This window comes from Oncorhynchus mykiss, chromosome 13, assembly GCF_013265735.2.
Source record: "Oncorhynchus mykiss isolate Arlee chromosome 13, USDA_OmykA_1.1, whole genome shotgun sequence".
Classification (NCBI taxonomy): domain Eukaryota; kingdom Metazoa; phylum Chordata; class Actinopteri; order Salmoniformes; family Salmonidae; genus Oncorhynchus; species Oncorhynchus mykiss.
The window spans coordinates 66409484-66431347 of record NC_048577.1 but is presented as its reverse complement, the minus strand read 5'-3'; the positions used below and the strand labels follow the sequence as shown (position 1 = coordinate 66431347).

Sequence of the window (21864 nt, the reverse complement as noted above, 5' to 3'; positions counted from 1 at the left end):
AATGGTGAATAATGTCCTGTCATTTTGGAGTCACTTCACTTGTATTGTCAGTAAGAATAGAAGATGTTTTCTACATTCATGTGGATGCTACCATGATTATGAATAATCATGAATGAATCGAGAATAATGATGAATGAGAAAGTTACAGAGGTACAAAGATCAGACCCCCTCTGTTATTGGTAATGGTGAGAGGTTAGCATGTTTTGTTGTATCCTCTGTTATTGGTAATGGTGAGAGGTTAGCATGTTTTGTTGTAGTCTCTGTTATTGGTAATGGTGAGAGGTTAGCATGTTTTGTTGTAGTCTCTGTTATTGGTAATGGTGAGAGGTTAGCATGTTTTGTTGTAGTCTCTGTTATTGGTAATGGTGAGAGGTTAGCATGTTTTGTTGTAGCCTCTGTTATTGGTAATGGTGAGAGGTTAGCATGTTTTGTTGTATCCTCTGTTGTTGGTAATGGTGAGAGGTTAGCATGTTTTGTTGTAGCCTCTGTTATTGGTAATGGTGAGAGGTTAGTATGTTCAGTTGTAGCCTCTGTTATTGGTAATGGTGAGAGGTTAGCATGTTTTGTTGTATCCTCTGTTGTTGGTAATGGTGAGAGGTTAGCATGTTTTGTTGTAGCCTCTGTTATTGGTAATGGTGAGAGGTTAGCATGTTTTGTTGTATCCTCTGTTGTTGGTAATGGTGAGAGGTTAGCATGTTTTGTTGTAGCCTCTGTTATTGGTAATGGTGAGAGGTTAGTATGTTCAGTTGTAGCCTCTGTTATTGGTAATGGTGAGAGGTTAGCATGTTTTGTTGTATCCTCTGTTTTTGGTAATGGTGAGAGGTTAGCATGTTTTGTTGTAGCCTCTGTTATTGGTAATGGTGAGAGGTTAGCATGTTTTGTTGTATCCTCTGTTATTGGTAATGGTGAGAGGTTAGCATGTTTTGTTGTAGCCTCTGTTGTTGGTAATGGTGAGAGGTTAGCATGTGTTGTTGTAGCCTCTGTTATTGGTAATGGTGAGAGGTTAGTATGTTTAGTTGTAGCCTCTGTTATTGGTAATGGTGAGAGTTTAGCATGTTTTGTTGTAGCCTCTGTTATTGGTAATGGTGAGAGTTTAGCATGTTTTGTTGTAGCCTCTGTTATTGGTAATGGTGAGAGTTTAGCATGCTTTGTTGTAGCCTCTGTAACTCTCTCACTCTGTCTAAATAGATATGGTGTGGACTGTATACTCAATACAATCTAAATCTGATACCTCACTGTCTAAATAGATATGGTGTGGACTGTATACTCAATACAATCTAAATCTGATACCTCACTGTCTAAATAGATATGGTGTGGACTGTATACTCAATACAATCTAAATCTGATACCTCACTGTCTAAATAGATATGGTGTGGACTGTATACTCAATACAATCTAAATCTGATTCCTCTCTGTCTGTCTTCTGACTGATACTGCTTTTTAAACTGGTCTGGTCAGTCTACTATAATATTTGTACTATACATGTTTCTATCTGCAGGCAATTATTATTTTGATCATTTGTCATTTTTTATGATGATACACTAATTTACGAATATATATGGAATATGTTGAAAAAATATACTGCCACTATTTTCACCACCAAAGAATATCAGTGTGATTTTAATATGATTTGACTCTTTGCAGGCTGTCAGGCTGTCTAGTCACAGAGGAAGGCTGTGCTTCTCTGGTCTCAGCTCTGAGGTCAAACCCCTCACACCTGAGAGAGCTGGATCTGAGCTACAATCACCCAGGAGACTCAGGAGTCAGACTGCTCTCTGCTGGACTGGAGGATCCTCACTGCAGACTGGAGAAACTCAAGTATGTAGAGGGTTTATGTCAATGTTCATATCAGACATGTTGACTTATCAGGCTAGTTAAGACAAACATTCTTATCAACACTTGGACAAAGTTATATGCTGACTGTGTGTGTGTGTGTGTGTGTGTGTGTGTGTGTGTGTGTGTGTGTGTGTGTGTGAGAGTTCAGGTGTATCCCTCAATGACTGTCTGTTCTTCTGCTTACCGCTACAGTGTGGAACATGGTGGAGAGAACAGAATGAAACCTGGGCTTAGAAAATGTGAGTGTTGACAGCTGTGAAGAATATGACTAAGAATAAGTCTTAATTCAAGTTAAGTCAAAGTCAAAGACCACCATCATGACTTACTTGGTCATATTAAATATCAGCTGTAGTTCTACAGAAGCAGAAATCAGGGACACCAAAGTTTACAAAGAGTTGCTTTGACTGTGTGTGTGTGTGTGTGTGTGTGTGTGTGTGTGTGTGTGTGTGTGTGTGTGTAATTAATAGGAATAAGTGTGTTTTATATTACCATACAGTATAACATATGATCATTCAACAAGTCTCAAGTTACCTTAACTTCTCCTTTTGATACCTAGAAACATCTACATTAAATTAATTAGTGAAAAGTGAGTTAACATTCTAATGTGAATGATGATGATTTCTAATATTGTGTCTGGTTTCATCCATCAGATGTCTGTGATCTCACACTGGACCTAAACACAGTAAACAGACACCTCTCTCTGTCTGAGGAGAACAGAAAGGTGACATGTAGGAGAGAGAAGCAGCCGTATCCTGATCACCCAGAGAGATTTGAGGACTGTAGACAGGTGCTGTGTAGAGAGGGTCTGACTGGGCGCTGTTACTGGGAGGTAGAGTGGAGTGGGAGGGGAGAGGAAGTGTGGACAGGGAGAAGGGGGGCTGATATAGGAGTGACATATAAAGGAATCAACAGGAGAGGAAGGGGTGGTTGTCTTGGATACAATGACAAGTCCTGGACTCTGTTCTGCTCTGACAACAGTTACATTGCCTGTCACAATAATAATCCCACTACCAATGATGTCCCCTCCTCCAGCTCCCACAGAGTAGGAGTGTATCTGGACTGGCCAGCTGGAACTCTGTCCTTCTATAGAGCCTCCTCTGACACACTGACCCACCTGTACACATTCACCTCCACATTCACTGAGCCCCTCTATCCAGGGTTTAGGCTTTGGGGTGATGGTGCCTCAGTGTCCCTGTGATACACACACACACTGAACACACACACACTGTCTCTGTCAATAATAACCTGACACACACACACACTAGACTCTTTCTCACACACACACACACAATGACACAGACACACACTGGACTTACACACACACTGGACTCTTTCTCACACACACACACAATGACACACACACACACACACACACACACACACACACTGGACTCCTCAGTGTCCCTGTAAATAATTACCATGTTAACAGTGATACACACACACAAACATTGGACACATACATACACACACACACACACATTGTTTAGGGTTTTGTGGGATGGCGACTCAGTGTCCCTCTGTCAGTGAACACACACACGCTGGACACACATACACACTGGACACACACACAGACTGGACACACACACGTACTGGACTAACATGTCACACACACTCACACTGGACACAGACACACACATACACACACACTGGACACACACATACACACTGGACACACACACATACACACTGGACACACACACATACACACTGGGGACACACACACACACATACACACTGGACACACACACACACTGGACACAGACACACACATACAACCTGGACACACACACACTGGACAAACACACACACTGGACAAACACACACACTGGACACACACACACACTGGACACACCCAAACAGAATGAATTCACACACACACACACACACACACACACACACACACACTGGACACACACACACACACACACACTGGACACACACACACACACACACACTGGACAAACACACACACACACTAGACAAACACACACACATATTAGACCAACACACACTCACGCTGGACTCAGACACACACTGGACCCAAACACACTCACACTGGACTCAGACACACACTTGACACACACACACACACACTGGACACACACACACACACACACTGGACCCACACACCTGCTGGACACACACATGCACACACACTGAACACACACACACACACACACATACACACACTGGACACACACACACACACACACTGGACACACACACACACTGGACACACACTGGATAAACCAAATGCTGAGAGTTTACCCCAGTCAGAGTTATACTTAAACTACATATTTTAATAATATGAGCTTCATCTCTTTGATCCTCAGATCAGTTCAGTGTGTAAATAATATCATATAGTATAAGTATAAATGAATACAATAAAATAGCAACTGAGATATTTTATAGCAAAGATCCCCTAGTCGACATGACAAACCACAGAAAGGTTACAAAGTGCCTTTTAACTTGAAAGATCCAGATCAATTCTCTCCCATCTCAAATACCCTGAACTCACAGAGGAGAGGTACCCTTCTAGATACTCCCATCACAAATACCCTGAACTCACGGAGGAGAGGTACCCTTCTAGATACTCCCATCTCAAATACCCTGAACTCAGGGAGGAGAGGTACCCTTCTAGATACTCCCATCTCAAATACCCTGAACTCACGGAGGAGAGGTACCCTTCTAGATACTCCCATCTCAAATACCCTGAACTCACGGAGGAGAGGTACCCTTCTAGATACTCCCATCTCAAATACCCTGAACTCACGGAGGAGAGGTACCCTTCTAGATACTCCCATCTCAAATACCCTGAACTCACAGTGGAGAGGTACCCTTCTAGATACTCCCATCTCAAATACCCTGAACTCACAGAGGAGAGGTACCCTTCTAGATACACCCATCACAAATACCCTGAACTCACGGAGGAGAGGTACCCTTCTAGATACTCCCATCTCAAATACCCTGAACTCACGGAGGAGAGGTACCCTTCTAGATACTCCCATCTCAAATACCCTGAACTCACGGAGGAGAGGTACCTTTCTAGATAGTCCCATCTCAAATACCCTGAACTCACAGTGGAGAGGTACCCTTCTAGATACTCTCATCACAAATACCCTGAACTCACAGTGGAGAGGTACCCTTCTAGATACTCTCATCACAAATACCCTGAACTCACGGAGGAGAGGTACCTTTCTAGATACTCCCATCTCAAATACCCTGAACTCACAGAGGAGAGGTCAAGAACAGACGTACGATGGTTCCATACAGGACACACACACACTGGACACACACACACACACTGGACACACACACACACTGGACACACACACACACACACACACTGGACACACACACTGGACACACACACACGCACACTGGACACAGACACACACTGGACACAGACACACACTGGACACACACACACACTGGACACACACACACTGGACAAACACACACTGGACACACACACAGGACACATACTCACACAGGACACAAACACACACACAGGACACACACACACACTGGACACACACTCAAACACACACACACACACACACACACGTCTTCCTAAAATTGTGAGGACCTTGACCCAGGACTTATTACAATAACACCGTTAAAATACCAATGTGATCATTTGTACAATTATATATAATTATATATGGACCTACGCTCCATAGTTGTATAATTATATATGGACATACGCTCCATAGTTATATAATTATATCTGGACATACGCTCCATAGTTGTATAATTATATATGGACATACACTCCATAGTTGTATAATTATATATGGACATACTCTCCATAGTTGTATAATTATATCTGGACATACACTCCATAGTTGTATAATTATATATGGACATACGCTCCATAGTTGTACAAGTATACAAGGATATATTGTACTTTTCATAATAAAACAGACTTGAAACAAGAAAAAACCTGTTAATTGTGAAAACAATTTTGTAATTGTAAAGGCTTCTGGGTGGAGGAGTCAGGCAGAGAGCAGGGTTCAAAACGTGGATCTTCTGGGTGGAGGAGTCAGGCGCAGAGTGCAGGGTTCAAAACGTGGATCTTCTGGGTGGAGGAGTCAGGCGCAGAGAGCAGGGTTCAAAACGTGGATCTTCTGGGTGGAGGAGTCAGGCAGAGAGCAGGGTAGTTCAAAACGTGGATCTTCTGGGTGGAGGAGTCAGGGGCAGAGAGCAGGGTAGTTCAAAACGTGGATCTTTATTCCAAGAACAGAGTAACGGCCAAACACAAGGGCGCAACCCAACAAACAGGACGGAACTGTCCGGAAAAACGGAATCCACAATAATCCACATGAACAGAAAAGCCAGCGGGCCGACGGGGTTTAAACAGCCCAAAACCCAAACAACAAACAGGTGCAACTAAACTAAATGAAACAGAAAAGGGGATCAGCTAGTAGACGACCGCCGAGCGCCGCCCGAACAGGAAGAGGCACCATCTTCGGAGGGATTTGATTTAACGTTTCCTCTGTCAGGTTGATGTTCACCTGCGACTGGTTGAAACATGAAACAAATATGAAATGAAATACAAAACAATTAAATATGTGAAAATGAATTAAACAAATTGTACAATTAGTACAACAGAGTTTTGTGATGCAGGGTCACTATAGCAACAGAGTGTTGTAATGCAGGGTCACTATAGCAACAGAGTTCTCTCTGCTCTCTCTCTTTCTGCTCGCTCTTTCTGTTCTCTGCTCTCTCTGTTCTCATCCATCAGATGTCTGTGATCTCACCCTGAACCTAAACACAGTAAACAGCCACCTCTCTCTGTCTGAGGAGAACAGAAAGGTGACATGTAGGACGGAGGAGCAGCCGTATCCTGATCACCCAGAGAGATTTGAGGTCTGTTCTGCTCTGACAACAGTTACTCTGCCTGTCACAATAATAAACCCACTACCATAGACGTCTGCCCCTCCAGCCCCCACAGAGTAGGAGTGTATCTGGACTGGCCAGCGTGAACTCTGTCCTTCTATAGAGCCTCCTCTGACACACTGACCCACCTGAACACATTCACCTCCACATTCACTGAGCCCCTCTATCCAGGGTTTTGGGTTTGGGATGATGGTGAATCAGTGTTCCTCTGTCAGTGACACACACACTGGACACAACAACTAAAGCTCTAAAGTAACTTTTTATTGACAGATGCCTCATTTAAATGTTCTGGGTTTTGATGAAAGGAAATCCCATAAAGCCTACTGGCCAGGACTTTGTTATGGCATCTTCTGATTGGGTGTCTCAGGCCATTACTTTGTTATGGCATCTTCTGATTGGGTGTCTCAGGTCAGGACTTTGTTATGACATCTTCTGATTGGGTGTCTCAGGTCAGGACTTTGTTATGACATCTTCTGATTGGGTGTCTCAGGTCAGGACTTTGTTATGGCATCTTCTGATTGGGTGTCTCAGGTCAGGTCTGAGCCATGATCAGAATGTGTCTGTCTATTTCCAGCCTTGCCATTTCTACCTGTCCTGATCTAGTGTTTGACCCCTGACCTCCACACAACGTCTCACTGTCCATGTCTGCTTTTAGCTCCCACCTCTACTTCACTGTGTTATAATGAACCTTATGCTTGTTATGTCACCTCTGTAACCAGGTATCAAACATCCTGACCTTTCTGACCCTGTCCCATGGCCCCACTTCACTGTGTTATAATGGACCTTATGCTTGTTATGTCACCTCTGTAACCAGGTATCAAACATACTGACCTTCCTGACCCTGTCCCATGGCCCTACTTTCTACAACTAAACATTTAAATCCTCTAAGTTTTGTTTAGTGTCCACTTACTTATTTATTTATGTATTTGTTGTATATTGGGGTTGTGCAGCAGAGCATCATGGGGGTTTGTATGTGTTGAGATGATCACGTTCCAGATAAATGGTTGAACTGATTCCTGTCTCCCGTCTCATCATTATTGAATTGTTATACAGACGTGGTTATGAAACCCACAAAACATAACAACAGATTGGTGATAAGTTTGAATCTACAGGAACTATTCTGTCTGGAAGAAGTTGGTTTTTACAATTGTTTAAAACTGTTATTTTCTGTGGTTCAGTCTAGGCTAATGTTAACACAGTGATTTACTAGCAGAGGCAAGTGCAGAGTTGAGCTAGCTAAGAGAGCGATTTAACATTGTCATGGAAAAGGACCCGAGACGTATGCCAGATCTGGAAAACAACTTGATTACCTCTCTAGGGTATGTGGGACTAATGTCCCACCTGACCAACATCCAGTGAAAGTGCAGGGCGCCAAATTCAAACAACAGAAATCTCATAATTAAAATTCCTCAACCATACAAGTATTATACGCCATTTTAAAGCTAAACTTGTTGTTAATTCCAACACAGTGTCCGATTTCAAAAAGGCTTTACGACGAAAGCACACCATGCGATTATGTTAGGTCAGCACCTACTCACAAAAAACACAGCCATTTTTCCAGCCAAAGAGAGGAGTCACAAAAAGCAGAAATAGAGATCAAATGAATCTCTAACCTTTGATGATCTTCATCAGATGACACTCATAGGACTTCATGTTACACAATACATGTATGTTTTGTTCGATAAGGTGCATATTTATATCCAAAAATCTCAGTTTACATTGGCGCTTTACGCTCAGTAATGTTTTGCTTCCAAAACATTCAGTGATTTTTCAGAGAGCCACATCAATTTACAGAAATATTCATCATAAACTTTAATATAAGATACAAGTGTTATGAGAATTATACTTCTCTTTAATGCAACCGCTGTGTCAGATTTTTTTTTTTACTTACGGAAAAAGCAAACCATACAATAATCTGAGACGGCGCTCAGATATAAACAACATTTCTCCTCCATGTTGGAGTCAACAGAAATACAAAATTACATCATAAATATTCCAGGCAGTTTACTCTGGGCACGCTTTTCATCCGGAGGTGAAAATACTGCCCCCTACCCCAAATAAGTTAAAAAAGGAGGAATATATATTGATTAAAGGAAGGGACATTTATTCAACTGTGAAGACGAACTTTGGAAATAAAAACTGCTAAATGAGCGAACTTGAGGAGGAAACGTCAATGAGTGAAGTGAATGAAGATCATGTGACTGAGGAAAATATTGATGTGGTTGAGGACAATATTGAAGTGAGTGACAATCATGAGCCTATTTAGAAATGAAAAATGGCTGGAATTGTTGGAAACATTGGACAGTTTAATGAAACCATTGAGCAGTGGACCTCATATACAGAACGGTTTGAATATTCTGTTCTTGTAAATTACATTGATGATGACAACACTGTGCTTACAGTTTTTAGTGTAATGGGGCCAAAGACATGTAATTTACTAGGCAGCCTGTTACATCCAGACAACAGGTAACAAGGCGTATGTGGATGTTGTGGAGATACTTAAAGGACATGTTTCACCAGAACCACTAGTTAATGCTGAAAGGTTCAGGTTCCACAGGAGACATCAGGAAGAGGGAGAATCAGTACCAATGTTTGCTGCTGCAGTAAAGAAACTATCAGAACACTGTGAGTTGAATGGTGTTCTAAATGACATCATAAGAGACAGACTAGAATGTGGGCTACGGAGTGAAGATACACCAAAGTGACTGTTGACTGAAAGTCATCTGACCTTGGTGAAGGACATTGAAATCACTGTGTCCATGGAACTAGCTGCTGAACAGGCTCAACCAGTTGAGTTCATCAGGAACGTAGTGGGTTCATCTAACAATCCTAATCACCAGCTGATACATTGTAATCTCGTGCATATACCTTCCATCTAGAAAACATTTAATGAAAATCATAACCTCTCCTCTGTGTGATCTATGTAATCAAGGTGCCTTGGGCTCCTTTAATCATATGTACTGGGAGTGACCAGGGGACATGTTTTGGAAAGAGGTTCCCTCTGTCTTATCTGCTGTAGTGGATGTCATCACACCTTGTTCCCCCAAACTGTTATCACTTAATGATCATTCACCACTATCATTACAGAAAATACCTTTCATGTCAGGTTTGACAGCAGCTAAAAAGATGTTGGAACTAAGATGTCTACAACCTCATTGGATCAGCACTTTATACACTGTTAGGATTCATGGGTCTACAACCTCATTGGATCAGCACTTTATACACTGTTAGGATCCATGGGTCTACCACCACACCTCATTGGATCAGCACTTTATACACTGTTAGGATCCATGGGTCTACCACCACACCTCATTGGATCAGCACTTTATACACTGTTTTAATATATCTATCTGCTACTTCTTGATAGTCAGACTACTTCCCATTTACAGATAGACTACTCAGGTTAAAACTTTATTTAGGTATGTTTTTTGAATTAATGGCTATCCTATTTGTACGGAACAAGAGTCCTAATTCCCCAATGCGTACTATATCTCTCCTTAATAACCTTCTGGCTTGCAAAACCAGGATTTATTATGCTCTAGTTTATGTATGGTAGTGCACCTTACCACGAGTCCCGTTTCTTCCTTCCTATCGATTTTGGTTAAAACGCAAATTAGAAACCCAGTGTATTTGTTCAGAATATTCAAGCACCTATCATTGATTAAATCCAAATTCCTTTAGAACATTCAATCAAAAATATCCCAAATAATTCCTCCCAAATTCGAGAATAAAGGCTACTGACCTGCCGCCGACTCGGAAAAGCACTGTTCGTTTGATCTAGTCACCGTCCCTGTCGGTCTGGGGTGTACATCGGCCTAGTTTTTCCCTCAATTCAGAGGCCAGGTCTTAAATAACGGGACCAGACCCGCTCGTGCACGATTTTTCCGGCGTACGACCTCCAGATGGCAGGGACGGATATTTAGATCCAGGTTCGAAGGACCAAATGTTGCAGGAGTTATATTCCTCTCTTTAATACCCAATTAAAATTAAACACTCTGTCAATTCATAAGGATTTGTATGACCCTTATTTGTATAAAATGGACAGAGCCCAGTCTCAAAGTCAAACAGCAGATTTTATTCACGATAGTACTGCTCCTTACACATTTTACCACAGGTTATACACTTAAAATGAGGTCATTAGTTTCAGTACCAACCCGTGCCATCTCCGTTCTAGTACTAAGGCTGTATGGGTCTCACATCGTCTCACCCTATTAAGATACGACCGAGCCAAGGACATGCTTGTGAAGATAAGCATTCTAGCCAGACTGGCGATATAGTTCATTCATTTCTACCAAGAACAGACAGTCATTGTTCTAATTCTTGATTATATTTACACACATTATATTCAGCACTAGGATTAAAAAGAAAATTCATACATATACAGTAACAAAATAGTATTCTGATTAGTACACATACAGTAACATAATAGTATTCTGATTAGTACATATACAGTAACATAATAGTATTCTGATTAGTACAGATACAGTAACATAATAGTATTCTGATTAGTACACATACAGTAACATAATAGTATTCTGATTAGTACATATACAGTAACATAATAGTATTCTGATTAGTACATATACAGTAACATAATAGTATTCTGATTAGTACATATACAGTAACATAATAGTATTCTGATTAGTACATATACAGTAACATAATAGTATTCTGATTAGTACACATACAGTAACATAATAGTATTCTGATTAGTACATATACAGTAACATAATAGTATTCTGATTAGTACAGATACAGTAACATAATAGTATTCTGATTAGTACACATACAGTAACATAATAGTATTCTGATTAGTACATATACAGTAACATAATAGTATTCTGATTAGTACATATACAGTAACATAATAGTATTCTGATTAGTACAGATACAGTAACATAATAGTATTCTGATTAGTACACATACAGTAACATAATAGTATTCTGATTAGTACATATACAGTAACATAATAGTATTCTGATTAGTACATATACAGTAACATAATAGTATTCTGATTAGTACATATACAGTATCATAATAGTATTCTGATTAGTACAGATACAGTAACATAATAGTATTCTGATTAGTACACATACAGTAACATAATAGTATTCTGATTAGTACATATACAGTAACATAATAGTATTCTGATTAGTACATATACAGTAACATAATAGTATTCTGATTAGTACATATACAGTATCATAATAGTATTCTGATTAGTACACATACAGTAACATAATAGTATTCTGATTAGTACATATACAGTAACATAATAGTATTCTGATTAGTACATATACAGTAACATAATAGTATTCTGATTAGTACATATACAGTATCATAATAGTATTCTGATTAGTACAGATACAGTAACATAATAGTATTCTGATTAGTACACATACAGTAACATAATAGTATTCTGATTAGTACATATACAGTAACATAATAGTATTCTGATTAGTACATATACAGTAACATAATAGTATTCTGATTAGTACATATACAGTATCATAATAGTATTCTGATTAGTACACATACAGTAACATAATAGTATTCTGATTAGTACATATACAGTAACATAATAGTATTCTGATTAGTACATATACAGTAACATAATAGTATTCTGATTAGTACATATACAGTAACATAATATTCTGATTAGTCAGTCCTGATTGAAATGTATACATAATTAGTCATTATTGATAAAAAATTCCCTTAACATATCCACCCTATGATTAAATATTATACATCCAATCACACATGTAGTTATATTACAATATTAAAAAGCATACTACTATTTTTATTATAAATATTTATTGTCATCAAAACATCACCTAAACATAACCCACTACTTGTTATCAAAACATCACCTAAACATAACCCACTACTTGCATTCACACTGACTGTTTTTAGGCCAACATCAGAATCATAACTCTTCTTATCAGGATTTTCGTTACAATCTTCATAAAAAAAAACAGTATAATAATGAAACAAGATACAACCTAGCTCCCTACACATCAAAAATTGTCTCATCAAATATAAATTCCCCGCAAATGAAGGATCCAGATTCGTCCACTTCTGTAGACATGCATTCAGCACTCCACGGGTCAGAACCTGGTATCCACTGGTACCTCACCATCTATTATCATCGATTTCTCCAGAGTCCTGGAAATAAGGCCTCGTACACAGGGAATTAGACAACAGCCCCATAAAACTAAAACAGTCACATCAGGTGAATGTAGCCCATAATACAGTGATCATAATATTTTTTTTCCATTTTCCGAACATACTATCAAACCAATTAGTCAGAGAAGTATCCACCCCAGAGTTTTCTGCCAACCGGTGAGCCTGGGTGGTCAAACCAGCTGAGGCTTCGGGCACTGATTCGTCCGGAGCTGTGTTATTTGGGATGTTAGCACAAAAATGGTTCAGAAAATCACGCATACACCCTTTTCTGCCAATAACATATCTAATGCAATTCTATTCTGCCAAACCATCAGGCTGGTTGCTTCAGTCCGTTCTGCAAAACCTTTAATAGCATCTCTGGTATACTTGTTAAAGCTCTGTTGATTATCATAAATATAATTAATCCAGTCCACGTTCTTATTGAGAGTAGACTACCCGGAATTACTTAACTCTAATCCTGCTAGGATCTGATTTCTTGCTTTGAACATATCTGGCACCCCCGTGGAACCCCAATGTTATCAATGTATACTTTGTCATCAAGAGACCCGGATGGAGTAGCTCTTTTCTCCCATCTGGCTATACTTCATGTCTCGGTATTGAATGAGTGTGAAAGGCATTCCCAAATGTACAAGGGAGCATAATCCTGTCCAATCTGCCAGTAAAACCTCGCCCTGACATAATTTCCCAAGAGTACTGTACCGGGCCAAACGGTAATAATCTCCTCCGGTCACTGTAAAGGGAGGAAGTCTTGATTTAAGGGGAACCTGGGGATATAAATAGTGCAATCAATACAACTGTCATTATCTGGCATTCCTGCTTTCGTGAACAGCTTTACCATACCGGCCTAAACTCCTCTACCCAGAACCATACTAGGGTGTCGACCAAGACCTGGTCATATCCTCCTTCATTTTTGTTTAAAGGGTTAGGCGTATCTTTATGCAATACATCACTCTCTCCTGATTACAATCAAAAACTTTCACCTTCACTATACTCTACCTTCTTCCATACTGGGTGAGTGAATTCATATAGCCCTCTCTCTCCAAATGAGCTATGACCTGTGTCCATGATCAATATGGGAACCTGCACCGATATATGCCATAATGGCTCAGAGTCCTAGACTGCCATGTAGTTAGAGACCCCATTTGGTCTACATAAAACTCCATTGAGAGATCCTTCCCAACCTCTACTCTAACTTCCTGTCTACCCAGATCTAGGGATCTCTTATGCTTGTTTTGGAACAAAATCCTCATTGTCTAAACCATGGGTCAAATTACCACTCTCCGCATACTCAAGTAGGACGTGCTGTATCAGGAATATGGCACCCATGATAAGACAGCTCAGACGAACAGCTCTCCCCGAGAACAGATCACTAGCAAGAGCCAGACACACCTTCACTTCTATGAACAAAAACAGGGGTGAAAAGACAGGAAGGATTTTCTTCATTCGAGAGATGGCCCCCGGAATTCTGTTAATTCCAGTTCTCCTCTCGAACACTGTTTATTGTTCGACAGTGTCAGTGTGTCTTACCCTCCCGCCGTGCGATATGAATCCGGGTAGCTCTTTCAGCTATCTGTCACCAGGAGTCCTTGGTATGGTCCCCCCAACAAGCCTCTGGGACTGGATTGAGTGACTTCACCTGTAGTTCACCTGTAATGCATAAAATCCTGGACATACAGGCTTGGTTAACAAACAGTTTCTTATATGTTTTATCTGATTATATCTTTAACTTCTATGACTATTTGTTAGCTAAACATTTATTTTTATTTTTTATTATTAGTTTATTATCCAATAGGCCACTAACTTACCCATCCCCCTTTTGATACCTGGCTCTGCCCAGGTAACAACCTTATATACCCTAAATAATGATTTAGATAGAATTTGTAAATTATTCTTATATTATGACATTATCATGTATGTCCAATTTCCCCTTGGGCATCCATTCATATCAATCATGTACCAATTCTCTGTCAAGTGTCTTATCTAGTTTAAGAAGTATGTGTGCTATTTATATATGTTCTTAAATATATATATTTACCGATTTAAACAGGAACCCCTTTCTCTCCTATCTCTCAAACGCCACTAAGCGTCTCACTGTTTGACTTTATCTAAAATCATTGATTTGAGAAAAAACATGTCTATAAGTGGCCATCTCTAAAGTCCTTACATTTCCTTAATCAATCTATCTTAATCCTTACAATAATCCTAAATCACCACAGATGTCATATATTCCTGTCAAATGTAATACTATTTAAAACCTGTTAGATCTACCCCCCCCTTTTTTGAAAATTCTGTTAAAAATCGCGCAACTTTTCAGCGTCCTGCTACTCATGCCAGGAATATAGTATATGCATATGATTAGTATGTGTGGATAGAAAACACTCTGAAGTTTATAAAACTGGTTAAATCACGGCTGTGACTATAACAGAGCGTGTGTTTCATTGAAAAACGCAAGAAAAACTGCTCTCTGAAAGCAAAAAATAATTTCCATAAGTCACTTCCACCAGTTGTTAAAGGACAACAGAATTTAATGGAAATTTGCCTGCACTTCATACAAATTCCGCACGATGGCGCCATTGTACTAATTTTCAATCGAATTAATTGTTGGAAAATCCATCTGTCTGACCCCAAGTTTTCCAGTCTTCACCCGGATGCAGTTCAAGGAGAGATCAGATTGCATTGTTTTTGAAGTGAGGACCTATTGAAGAGACATCGCCCTGTAATCGTTTTGATAGATTATAAACGTTTACTAATACCTAAAGTTGGATTACAAAAGGATTTCGAAGTGTTTTGTGAAAGTTTATCGTCGACTTTTTTAATTTTAAAAAATTACGCAGCGTTTAAAAACGATGAATTTTTCTGAATGACACTACTTCAATACAAAGCTATTTTGGGTATATATGGACCGATTTAAACGAAAAAAAGACCCAATAGTGATGTTTATGGGGCATATAGGAGTGCCAAGAAAGAAGCTCGTCTAAGGTAATGAATGTTTTATATTTTATTTCTGCGTTTTGGGTAGCGCCGTCTATCGCAAAATCTGTTGTTTACGTGTCGAGCTGGCATTTTGGGGGGTGCATGCTATCAGATAATAGCTTCTGATGCTTTCGCCGAAAAGCATTTTAAAAATCTGACTTGCTGGCTAGGTTCACAACGAGTGTAGCTTTAATTTAATACCCTGCTTGTGAATTTTGATCAAGGTTTGAGTTTTAACGAGTACATTTAGCATTTAGCGTAGCGCATTTGCATTTCCAGGTGCCTACTTGGGACATGTGCGTCTCAAGTAGATTCAAGAAGTTAAAGAAAAACCTCCTAATAGTCAAACAAAGCCACAATGAATGCTAACCATATTCAAAATCCTTCCTACACTTACAAGCTCTTTCCTTCAGAGATCCTCAGTATTCTATCTGACAATCTATCTGTGCAATCTGGTTTCCGAGCCGGTCACGGGTGCACCTCAGCCACACTCAAGGTACTAAACGATATCATAACCGCCATCGATAAAAGACAGTACTGTGCAGCCGTCTTCATCGACCTTGCCAAGGCTTTCGACTCTGTCAATCACCATATTCTTATCGGCAGACTCAGTAGCCTCGGTTTTTCGGATGACTGCCTTGCCTGGTTCACCAATTACTTTGCAGACAGAGTTCAGTGTGTCAAATCGGAGGGCATGCTGTCCGGTCCTCTGGCAGTCTCTATGGGGGTGCCACAGGGTTCAATTCTTGGGCCGACTCTTTTCTCTGTATACATCAATGATGTTGCTCTTGCTGCGGGCGATTCCCTGATCCACCTCTACGCAGACGACACCATTCTATATACTTTCGGCCCGTCATTGGACACTGTGCTATCTAACCTCCAAACAAGCTTCAATGCCATACAACACTCCTTCCGTGGCCTCCGACTGCTCTTAAACGCTAGTAAAACCAAATGCATGCTTTTCAACCGATCGCTGCCTGCACCCGCATGCCCGCCTAGCATCACCACCCTGGATGGTTCCGACCTAGAATATGTGGACATCTATAAGTACCTAGGTGTCTGGCTAGACTGCAAACTCTCCTTCCAGACTCATATCAAACATCTCCAATCGAAAAAGAAAAATCAAGAGTCGGCTTTCTATTCCGCAACAAAGCCTCCTTCACTCACGCCGCCAAGCTTACCCTAGTAAAACTGACTATCCTACCGATCCTCGACTTCGGCGATGTCATCTACAAAATGGCTTCCAACACTCTACTCAGCAAACTGGATGCAGTCTATCACAGTGCCATCCGATTTGTCACTAAAGCACCTTATACCACCCACCACTGCGACTTGTATGCTCTAGTCGGCTGGCCCTCGCTACATATTCGTCGCCAGACCCACTGGCTCCAGGTCATCTACAAGTCCATGCTAGGTAAAGCTCCGCCTTATCTCAGCTCACTGGTCACGATGGCAACACCCATCCGTAGCACGCGCTCCAGCAGGTGTATCTCACTGATCATCCCTAAAGCCAACACCTCATTTGGCCGCCTTTCGTTCCAGTACTCTGCTGCCTGTGACTGGAACGAATTGCAAAAATCGCTGAAGTTGGAGACTTTTATCTCCCTCACCAACTTCAAACATCAGCTATCTGAGCAGCTAACCGATCGCTGCAGCTGTACATAGTCTATTGGTAAATAGCCCACCCATTTTCACCTACCTCATCCCCATACTGTTTTTATTTCTTTATTTGTCTGCTCTTTTGCACACCAATATCTCTACCTGTACATGACCATCTGATCATTTATCACTCCAGTGTTAATCTGCAAAATTGTAATTATTCGCCTACCTCATGCCTTTTGCACACATTGTATATAGACTCCCCCTTTGTTTTCTACTGTCTTATTGACTTGTTAATTGTTTACTCCATGTGTAACTCTGTGTTGTCTGCTCATACTGCTATGCTTTATCTTGGCCAGGTCGCAGTTGCAAATGAGAACTTGTTCTCAACTAGCCTACCTGGTTAAATAAAGGTGAAATAAAAAAATTAAATAAAAAATAACATGAATTTAATATATGTTGCATAGTGTGGAATACCTTATCTACAGTAATTTATCACCCCTAAGAACTGAAACTTATTTTTCTATGTAATTTCTTGCCCTATTGGCTTAATACGGTGTCCTGTCCAAACCTCAAAGGACCATGTTTTATCTCCCCCTATTTATTCTCAATGATAAATAGGATTATTTTCTGTTGTAATACCAAATCAATAATAGCCAATTCAAAAACTTCACTGCTAATATTGTAAAACAGAATCCTGAAACACTTTCTCATCAGTGATTCAAACAATAATTCTAACCCCAAACTAAAACTCCATTATAATTAATTGACCTTAAAACTAGTAACCCAAATGACCACACATTCAGTATACAAATGGCTCTCCCCTGAGGTTGATCAGACCCCAAAAGATAGCCATGATAAGGTCAATAGGTCATACCACCCTTTTATAGTCATGTTCCATACCACATTAGACATAAAGAACCCTGTATCCTTAAAAATCTAAAAAATTAACTTGTGTAATTAAAACTCATGAAAAAAAAACTCATAAAGTTCCATATGTGAGCGTGCCTCTTTAAAATACCTTTGCACTAAAACAAATAGTCCTAACAAATGTTGTATGTGTATATATTTGCAAACCTTAATAATTAATCAAAACTTCCAGGGCTTTTTCAATTTGGTCGTTTATGGCCTCATTCTCCCCAAGATTATAATCCCAGGAAACGTCTAAAAGTGAGACACCTAAACATCAATTTTCCCAGAAGAACACAACACGCCTAACTAGCATTCACTATGCTACTTCGATTCAGAAACTCAAAAGTGAACTATAAACTAAACCTACTGATAATTCCCCTTTACCTCAAATCATTAATCATAAGTTTTAAACAACGTCAATGTATATGTTTACTTAAATGAACATGCTACCCTTAGATACAATTAACCTGATAACATTATTATCCAATGCTACCCTTAGATACAATTAACCTGATAACATTATTATCCAATGCTACCCTTAGATACAATTAACCAGATAACATTATTATCCAATGTATTACTTTTTCCCTCTGCCGCAAATGTCGTACATTTCTCAGTGTAAGAAATCTGTAATTTAATCCCAGATATTTAATAAAAATGTAAACGCATTCTCCCATGGCTCCTTCAACTTACATATTTTAGATAACTTCCATCCGTCCCGGAATAAGGAATCCTACTTAAACACACCAGAATACAATGTTTAATTAAGTTAAATCGTTTAGTCCATAATGTTGCTTGATCAGTGGTTATGCTTTTAGCAGGACAAAATGAGTCTACATGAAAAGTGGAATAATGTTAAAGCCTCGGCCCCTTTTCGCCTAAAGTGACATACCCAAATCTAACTGCCTGTAGCTCAGGCCCTGAAGCAACGATATGCATATTATTGGTAAGAAAACACTTTGAAGTTTGTGGAAATGTGAAAGGAATGTAGGAGAATATAACACAAAAGATCAACTGTTTTTTTAAAAAAAAATGTTGTACCATCATCTGTGAAATGCAAGAGAAAGTTCATTATGTATTATTCAGCCCAGGTGTAATTTTGATTTTGGCCACTAGATGGCAGAGGTGTATGTGCAAAGTTTCGGACTGATCCAATGAACCATTGCATTTCTGTTTCAAATGTTGTATCAAGACTGCCCAAATGTGCCTAATTGACAACAATTTTGGACCCCCTTGTGGCCCCCTTAAATGTGGAGTATGAAATAATTATTACGATATGACAACAATAACATCTAACGTAACTGGCCCCTCTAACAGTACAACTGGCCCCAGCTTGGCCCCCCCAGTTGAAACGGTCTAGAACCACCAGTGAAGAATATGTGAATAAACATTTGAACATATCTATTTTTCTGTTCAGGAAAAAATGGTCATGTCTATAAAACAACAATCTAAAATAGTCAATGGGTGATGAACATGTTTTATTTGACTACATTAAACATTAACATACGACACAAAGGATGTATTCATCATAACTGGACCAGTTTGCCCCATTCTGTGTATTATTCAGTAATATATACATAAAAGGTGGGAAACCAAAGTCAATCTAGCCCAGTCTTCTGCTATGCAAATCATTACAGAGTTTAAGACTAAAGTATATGGAATGGAATGGGCAATTCATTAACGCATATATTTGTACACTGCATGTTTTGCATTAGATATATTAGACATCAGCAAACAACAAGAAAGGGAAATACATGTTGATAATGTTTATAATGTAGCACAGTTTTGTCCAGGCAATTCTGTTATCTAGCATTATCAGGGTTGGGTGAATGAGCCCCTTTACATACGTCTCATTCTCAACTGACTAGAGAGAGTGTTTTGCCTGAGAACTAAGTCAGCACTAGCACTGTCCATAGAACTGTCTTTAGCACTGTCCCTAGAACTGCCCCTAGCACTGTCCCTAGAACTGTCCCTAGAACTGCCCCTAGCACTGTCCCTAGAACTGCCCCTAGCACTGTCCCTAGAACTGTCCCTAGAACTGTCCATAGAACTGTCCCTAGCACTGTCCCTAGAACTGTCCCTAGCACTGTCCCTAGCACTGTCCCTAGAACTGTCCCTAGAACTGTCCCAGGCACTGTCCCTAGAACTGCCCCTAGAACTGTCCCTAGCACTGTCCCTAGAACTGTCCCTAGAACTGTCACCAGCACTGTCCCTAGAACTGTCACTAGCACTGTCCCTATATAGCACTGTCACTAGCACTGTCCCTATATAGCACTGTCACTAGCACTGTAACTATATAGCACTGTCCCTAGCACTGTCCCTATATAGCAATGTCACTAGCATTGTAACTACATAACACTGTCACTAGCACTGTCCCTATATAGCACTGTCACTAGCACTGTAACTATATAGCACTGTCACTAGTACTGTAACTATATAGCACTTTCCATATATAGCACTGTAACTATATAGCACTGTCACTAGCACTGTAACTATATAGCACTGTCCCCATATAGCACTGTAACTACATAGCACTGTCACTAGCACTGTCCCTATATAGAACTGTCCCTATATAGCACTGTCACTAGCACTGTCCCTATATAGCACTGTCCCTAAATAGCACTGTCCCTATATAGCACTGTCCCTATATAGCACTGTCCCCATATAGCACTGTCCCTATATAGCACTGTCCCTATATAGCACTGTCCCTATATAGCACTGTCCCTATATAGCACTGTCCCCATATAGCACTGTAACTACATAGCACTGTCACTAGCACTGTCCCTATATAGAACTGTCCCTATATAGCACTGTCCCTATATAGAACTGTCCCTATATAGCACTGTCACTAGCACTGTCCCTATATAGCACTGTCCCTATATAGCACTGTCCCTATATAGCACTGTCCCTATATAGCACTGTTCCCATAAAGCACTGTCCCTATGTAGCACTGTCCCCATATAGCACTGTCACTAGCACTGTAACTATATAGCACTGTCACTAGCACTGTAACTATATAGCACTGTCACTAGCACTGTAACTATATAGCACTGTCACTAGCACTGTAACTATATAGCACTGTCACTAGCACTGTAACTATATAGCACTGCCACTAGCACTGTCCCTATACAGCACTGTCACGAGCACTGTCCCCATATAGCACTGTCCCTATATAACAATATAGCACTGTCACTAGCACTGTAACTATATAGCACTGTCACTAGCACTGTCCCTATATAGCACTGCCACTAGCACTGTAACTATATAGCACTGTCACTAGTACTGTAACTATATAGCACTTTCCATATATAGCACTGTAACTATATAGCACTGTCACTAGTACTGTAACTATATAGCACTTTCCATATATAGCACTGTAACTATATAGCACTGTCACTAGCACTGTAACAATATAGCACTGTCACTAGCACTGTAACTATATAGCACTGTCACTAG

At 40.0% G+C, this 21864-nt stretch overlaps 1 protein-coding gene and 1 long non-coding RNA gene across 2 annotated transcripts in view; one reads left to right on the top strand and one right to left on the bottom strand.

Moving 5' to 3' along the window:
- Positions 1-21864, bottom strand: part of LOC118936531 (NLR family CARD domain-containing protein 3-like) — a 153876-nt gene that overhangs the window by 47265 nt on the left and 84747 nt on the right. The window lies entirely within an intron of this gene.
- On the top strand, positions 7119-7751 carry LOC118938480. Its single transcript, XR_005035748.1, has 2 exons — positions 7119-7228; positions 7270-7751. It is a non-coding gene; the product is annotated as an uncharacterized LOC118938480 (long non-coding RNA).